The following is a 7,707-nucleotide window of genomic DNA, read 5'->3' as shown; positions in this document are numbered from 1 at the left end:
AAAGATGCCAGCGTGGACCCTCAGCCGCCAATTGGCGTCGCAAGGCCCCTCTGGCCCGAGAGGCCCCCTGATCCGATGGGAGCACGTGCCCCCTGCATCCCCTCCCCCCGGGTGCAGATAGAGAATGCTATCGGCGGTGCGGAACACAACAATTGCAATCGTTCCTCCTCCCGTCGCGAGGTCGCCCATCCGACCCATATCCCATCCCATGATTGTCAACCCTGTGGTTCGGGTCGGCAATGTACCGGCAAGGAAATCAGCTTTAGGTGAATAAAAAAGGCATTAAGAGTCATTAGTTGTCGTTATGTTCGTCGTTCAGTAATAACAACTATACGGTGCCAAATGTACCCGACGTACAGAGCCGGGCACCGCCCGGTCTCCACCAGTGACGTCACGCTAATGCTTAGCGACCGGTCCATTGGAAATCGCGGGATGATTCTACCTCTCTTATACGCCCTTGCGAAGGCCACTCTTATGTTTGTCGTTTTCCGACAGCTTGTGATGCACTGTCACTTTATATAATATATGGGAACAGTTCGAGGTCCTTTATCATTATTCTCCGCACCGTTGAGTGGCTTGTGCCAACTTCTTGGGCGATTTTCCTGATGGACTTCTTGGGATCCCCATTGACTACGGACTTCACCTTGGCGATGTTTTCGGGGGTCCTTTGTGTCGTTGGTCGTCCACTTTTCCCTTTGTAGCAATTGAGGATAGACCCATCTCTTAGGAACTTTTCTTGCAAACGCAGGGTTGTTTTCGGGCACGGTGTGAATCGTGTTTTGAAGTGAGCCCTAAACTGTCCCTGTGTAAAAATGATAGAACGTGACGACCAGTAAACTGAACCAGTTTTGTTTTTTCTTCCTTACTCAGATGCTTCATGGTGAGAAGCAAGGGGCGTCGAAGTCTAGTTCCTACCAACCTGGCACTCCCATGCCTACGTCACCACGAGGACGCCCGAGGGCATTTACATGTTGAAGATAGGGAAATTGCCATAGTTTAGAGCCGCCTGAAGGGCAACCTTGAGATAGATGGTAACTAGGGTGACCCGCGTGCTCCGCAACGCGAAAAGGGATATTTTCGATCGGCGGGTGTTCGGTTGTTCTTGTGTCGGTTGGGTTATCTATCCATTTCGGTCGATAGCTTTTTGACGGCTAAACGTTTTGGTTTGTGGAAAAAATATCCACCGCATCGAGGTGCCCGTGTCTGATAAGCATGCTTTCCACTTCAGAATCTGTCAAATGTGCTTTATAATTTAGGCGCGTAGTTTTATGACAAATTAAAGGCGTAGATAATTTTCACTAAAAATCGTTTTGCAGAGGTTTGAAACATTTATATTTTTAAGAATACTGTTGCTTGTCATGCAAAGGTGATGATTGGATCTTGGAGAGAATTGAATGCTCTTTCCAATGATAGCATTCTCAATTGTCAAACGTATCAGGTTAAGCAGCAAAATCCGTGTAATTATTTAGTGGCACATTTTGGACATATACCATTTAATTCAGCGATTTTTTCCACATTGTTTTTGATCAATTAGCTTTTCACAATTTTTCCATGAGAGACGGTACATTTTTATTGCTAATAGGCGCTGTTTCAACTCATTCCGTCTGACGATCACCTGAAATTAATATAAATTCCAAAATCCGTCCAAAACGTCCATTTTTCAAAAGAAAGTGTCCTCCCCGGTGCACGTGGCGCGTGCCATCCTCCGCACCGCACACCATTCGATTGCCCGTTTGATTCTCTACACGATGCTGTTTTCCCCTTGTCGATCGGGCGCACGGTTACCGAGATGTTGCACGGGAACCGGACCCGTGTCGGGCAAATTTAGCCATTTTCGCCCGTTTTTGCAAGCCGATTTATACATGTAAAGTCTATGACGCGAATTTGCACTTTTCGGGCACGCGCCACGCGCTCGCTATCGACCCGATCGAGCTGAGACCCCTCAAAGGCACGTTGTCCATCCTTGTTCTATGAGTTGCGCAAACTTCAGCGCGGTAGGTGCAACGGTGTGACCTGTAACCCGCGCTACGTAGCACCATGTCGCGACCTCGGTTACAGACAGAAACTACGTCACCACAAATAGTAATATAGATGTAAATGTGTGTTAATATGATCATCAACATGTTATTTATCCAAATCCAGGGCCAATTAATCGATAACCTGTCACGTTTTCCAGTGGTGATGCGCTAACGTTCGTGGTTCTTGCAGCCAATAAGGGTGTTTCATAGTGCGATTCAGCCGCATTATCGACTTTAAAGGGACTATCTCACCGTCTAAAATGTTGTTAAAACCAGTTAAATTGTGCCCGACTTTATAGATTGGATGACCAGGAACACGGTTCTGGCATTTATTTTTCATTAAACATCTTAGGCTTCCCATATTCCAAACACAAACTTTCAAATATGTGACGTCACAGCCCAAAATTACCTCTACCTTGGCCACATTACTGTCATAAAGCCGATTCTTTTTACTCTGTAGGCACCACAACAAAGTTCAGACCAAGTTTTAAGCTATTTTTCAACGAACAAACCCATTTAAATCAGATTGACTAAACGAGGTGACGTCACACTAACGGTCGCTCCATGTTGAAGATAGGGCCTTGTACAAGGCCCATTTTCAAATGAAGGGAACGAATTTCTTCAACACCAAGAGGCCGCGGGGGTTGCAACCTAGATAGATAGTGGTTTCTGAACCTCGCCGCAAACTTGGCTATCTCAACTCAAACCCCATGTTAAAGGTGGGATAGTCCCTTTAATGCCATAAACCGCCACGGAACATACGATTTGCAGCTCCCTGGCGTGAAAGCTGCCAGTAGGGCTCCGGAGTCATGAAGTCGGTCGGAGTTGACAGTTCTGACCTGAGTCGTCGAGTCGGAGTCAGAGTAGATTTTAACAGCCTGGAGTCTGAGTCAATCACCGAAATTCGATCCCCTCCGCATACCTTTCAGGGTTCCGTAGTCTGAGTTGTAGTCGGTCGGAGTCGACAGTTCTGACCAGAGTCAGTGTCAGAGTCGATTTTGAAAGCCAGAGTCGGAGTCGGAGTCACCAAAAAACCATTGCCTCCGCAGACCTGCTAGGGCTGTGGAATCGGAGTCAGTCGATCGGAGCCGACATTTGAAATCAAAGTCAGAGTTGATTTTTGAAAGTCTGAGTCAGAGTCGGAGTCATCAAGAAACCCATCGACGATCCGCAGTACCGTGCAGTAAGGGCGCTGCCGATCGATGCCCCTGAATTGCCTATGGATTGAATGAATAGATGACAATTAGGTAGGTACCTTCTATCATTCATCCCCTGCCACTTGGAGGACTTACAGTAGAAAAAGACGCATTATTTTGTTTGTTTATTTATTGACAAATATTTTTTGAGCAGTTAGGGATACAGACACAAAACACAATGATAGCACCTCGCTGGTGCAAATAATTGCTAGATATAGATGTTGAGTTGTGTTGCCATTGAAGAATCTACTGATTTTCCTGGCGGCTGCCGGCTGTCGTTTTCAAGTAACTACTGGTCTTGTAAGATCTCTTGATTGCTCACCGTCTGGCGTCTTCCAAGGTTTTCTGAAAGCTAATCAAATGTTACCATGACTGCTTTTTGATTGCATGGCGCTTGCTGGTTCTGCGTAATTGGTGGTTCTTGCGCCTGATCCTGTTGCTTCATGTTTCATCACATCACATTAAATTTCTAATGGAACAGACACTTCTACCTTTTATTTCACTATCAGTCGACTTGCTTTTACCCCTGTGGCCTGGTCGTCCTTTTATTTCCAAGCTGGAATCTATCAATTATTGAAAAAATCCTCTGATAAAAAAGTAAGAAAAGTATGTCAAGTTAAATAATTGAGACGGTCCTAGAAAACTAGAAAAAAAAATCAAAAAGCCTGTCCATCTCACTTTCCTTACTTCATAACAAAAACCAGGCAGCAAAACATGCGAAAGAGTCCTTAGCAACGCCCTAGCAACGCATTTGTCTGAAGTGCGCAATATGTGTCACATCTGGAAAATTTAGTAGCTACTTGATTATTCAACTAGAGTTGGACTATATCTGCTAGGCTTTTATATAAGTGTTTGCTTATCGAATTTATAGTAACTGGTTGCTTAACTTCGAAATAATGATTTATTACAGAAAAAGATTGTTTGCGACATATTTGTAAAGAAACGACGGAAATAGCTTTGACTCGTGCGCTATTCTAGTACATTTTTGGTAGAAAACTTCGTCCAACCTTATGTTTTAGGGCCTTGGTGAGAAGTGAGCTAAGGTGCGTGAGGAAAATTTCCCGTGCACGTGCTTTCGATTGCAGCGAAAAAAACACGTGATTGCAATTAATAGGGCACCCGCGAACGCAATTAAAACCAGGTCATTTTTTATGAAACACCCTGTATATCTCGGAATTTCGATATCGGTGACAAGCTCAGGTCAATGTTGCGACCTCCATTATAAGTCGATGGGAGAAAATTTACATGCGCCTTTTTTGGGCGAATGGTGTTCAAAACCCTCTCAAACATCGGCCGATAGGTTAATATATTCCTGCCCGGGGCCAGGATGATTCAATAAATGTCACCGAGGTTTTTTAGCGAAAACTCCGAGGGCCGTTAGGCCCGAGGTGCTTTTCGCTAAAAAAGCGAGGTGACATTTATTGAATTCCCGGCCTTAGGGCTGGAAGGTGTTTTCCATACCTGCCAAAAAGCTCACAACTAAAATTGATAGTGACGTCAGCAGCCGTGTGGTTCAACGCGTTTAACCACACCCCTTGAACCACACGGCTGGCATTATTAAAGCACTGCATTAAACTTTGAAAAGTGTGGTACAGTGCACGTGCCATTAAAATGCCTGGATGTCTCGATTTAATTATGCAATGTAGCAGGTATGGGAAAACATGACACTGAATCGGAAAATTGCACCTGTGACCCTTCTGTGTGCCCCCGAGGTTATCTCAGGTCATGAACAGTCACCAGCAGTTTTTTGGCTATAACTTTTGATAAAGACAGGATAGAGCGATGAAAACACGTCAGATGTATTCAGCTCGACGATACGGATCGACTGATATGCAACATGACCCATTCCGGTCGTGTTGCAACTTGCAACGGACCCTTAAGGCCCTTGTTACACTGCCGAATTTTGGTACACGAATGTGCACGAATATGCAAGTCACCCTATGTCGCGGACCGATTCGGGATCTTTCTTCCACGGTCTTGGCAATTCGCAGACCAGTCGGTGTCCACCGCGCGACTTTTACGGTTCGTCACGACCGCCACGAATATTTCATGCAAAATGAAAATTTCGTGGCCGTTCGCCGAATTTATAATAAACGAGCATGATCGCCAAACAGTTGCCGAGTCGCCGCCGACATGTCGCTGCGTGCGTCGACTTGTTGCCAGGGTATCGCCGACTATTCGCAACAGATTCGCCATTCATTCGCGATGTTCGTCGAATCATGGATCAGCTTCGACCCGCGCACGATTAGGGGGCCCCCACCCGTTTTCTGCAAATCGGGCTCTGTCGGCGAACTGTTCGCCTCTGTCGGTAAACTGTTCGCCGATTTCCTTCACGACGTGATTCGGCGACAGGGTCGTGGCCAAAATTCGGCAGTTACACGGCCTCGGCCTCAACTGGATCGGGGACCCGCCGCCGACAAACTTGCCGAGCCTGCCGGTGACACACCTGAGCCCGCCGCCGGACCCAAGCCGGCGACACACTGGCTTGTCCCGTCGCCGTGCCCACTGCCGTCGAACCTCTTTTGAGAGCGTGGTCGGCCTCGTCGGCAATGTCGGCTTACAAGGTTCATCTGGACCACGAGCAGGGCGGGGATAAGACCCGAAAGCGTAACATTTAAATATCGCGTTAATTGGCTTGCATTTGCACTCCATGGCTGTCCTGTGGGCTAATCGGGAACCTTGGTAAGTAAGACGCCTTTTGGACAACGAACGGGTGGGCGCGAAGGGGCAGCCTGAAATGAACCCAAAAAAGGGATTTGCCAAGGCCCTAAATACATTGCATGTGGGATTTGGGATTTGCATGTGCGCACATTCAAAGGTACCCGAACTTTGAGTTGTAGAAACCTCTCAGTTGATGGGTCTTTAACCACGTACCAAAATTTGACCTGATCGGCACACGCATTCCTGAAATGCAAAAGGGGTGTGCACTAGATGTCAACCGGATACAAACTTTTTGGTATACCGATACCAACTCGGTATTATGTATTTAAATCCTGATGTGTTTATTAATGTGTTTGGTATTTTGTTGGTATCATGAACCCTCGCTAATGTTTAAGAGGCTAAGAAATAGGTAAACAGTAGGTATTTTCCTCATGTTCCCAAGTTGGTTTGGTTTCGGTATTTCCCCACGGTTTTGGTTTGTATTCGGTTTGGTATCGGTATTCCGATTTTCCGTAATTGACATCACCAGTGTGCACGTACGCACGTGCGTATTCATCCCACTCATGACCCATGCAAATCTACCTTAACTACCAGCTGGTGGGTCTAATGCATACGGAATTGGAACACGATCGGTCTAAACGATTAAAGACAGCAAGGGGAATATTTTCGACCCTACTCATTCTGCATCTGCACGTGCTACGTGCTACACTGGTCACTTGGGTCGTCCTCATTCTTGGAAGCAGGGATGAGGATATCCATCACCATCAGAGACAGTCTGTCAATCGGACTAACGGCTGCTGAGATATAAACCTCCCAAATGCGTGGCCACGGCCGACCGCCGCCCACAGCCAGATCTTCCCCAAAAGGTAGAGGAACGAGCATGCACTGTCGCGCCCGTTCGTAACCAAGACAGTTCCAAAGATTGTTATTTGGTTCCACGCTTATCTATTGATTTTGTGTTACAGGAACATACTGCAGCGCACGTATCGGCAGCAGCTAACTGCGCTGCTAAGGGAAGCGGGCCTCGCTGTCGGTCCGACTGCCGACACGCCCGACTGGCGGTAATCGCATTTGTACCGGCCATAGTGCATCGGGTGGTAAGTTCCACTTCGAAGGTCATCAACTAACCCTGTCGTCAAAATAAACCCGTAAAGTCGTGATTTTTTTTGGTTCCGGAAACCTTGTCGAGGAACGGAACGCGAAATAATACACAAATTGTGATATGAAACTTATGAAATCAACTTCGCACGATTTTCTGATATTCTCAGTGCTTTACATTTTGTTATTGCTGCTCGAAGGGTTATGGCCACTTGCACGTATCAAGATAGTTTCAAAGATTGTTCTTTGGTTCCACGCTTATCTACTGATTTTGTGTTGCAGGAACACACACTGCAGCGGACCTACAGGCAGCCAAATAACTGCGCTGCTGAGAGAAGCGGGCCTTGCGGTGGGTCCGACCTCCAGCACGCCCGACTGACGGTACATCGCGTGTGTCCCGGCCATGGTGCATCGGGTGGTAAGTTCCACTTCAACGGTCATCAACTAACCCTGTCGTCAAAATAAACCCGTAAAGTCGTGATCTTTTTTAGTTCCGGAAACCTTGTCGAGGAACGGAACGCGAAATAATACACAAATTGTGATATGAAACTTATGAAATCAACTTCGCACGATATTCTCAGTGCTTTACATTTTGTTATTGCTGCTCGAAGGGTTATGGCCACTTGTACGCATCAAGATAGTTCCAAAGATTGTTTTTTGGTTCCACGCTTATCTACTGATTTTGTGTTGCAGGAACACACACTGCAGCGGACCTACAGGCAGCCAAATAACTG

At 46.5% G+C, this 7,707-nt stretch overlaps 1 long non-coding RNA gene across 1 annotated transcript; it reads left to right on the top strand.

Annotated features, from left to right (window-relative positions):
* Positions 1-5,690: 5,690 nt before the first annotated feature.
* LOC122394050 lies at positions 5,691-7,345 on the top strand. Its single transcript, XR_006258790.1, has 3 exons — positions 5,691-5,896; positions 6,841-6,972; positions 7,256-7,345. It is a non-coding gene; the product is annotated as an uncharacterized LOC122394050 (long non-coding RNA).
* Positions 7,346-7,707: the final 362 nt, after the last annotated feature.

This window comes from Amphibalanus amphitrite, unplaced genomic scaffold (assembly GCF_019059575.1).
Source record: "Amphibalanus amphitrite isolate SeventyFive unplaced genomic scaffold, NRLGWU_Aamphi_draft 000570F_arrow, whole genome shotgun sequence".
In the NCBI taxonomy this organism is placed as follows: Eukaryota; Metazoa; Arthropoda; class Thecostraca; order Balanomorpha; family Balanidae; genus Amphibalanus; species Amphibalanus amphitrite.
Note: the sequence above shows the minus strand (reverse complement) of the source record. Positions and strands in the feature narration are given on the sequence as shown.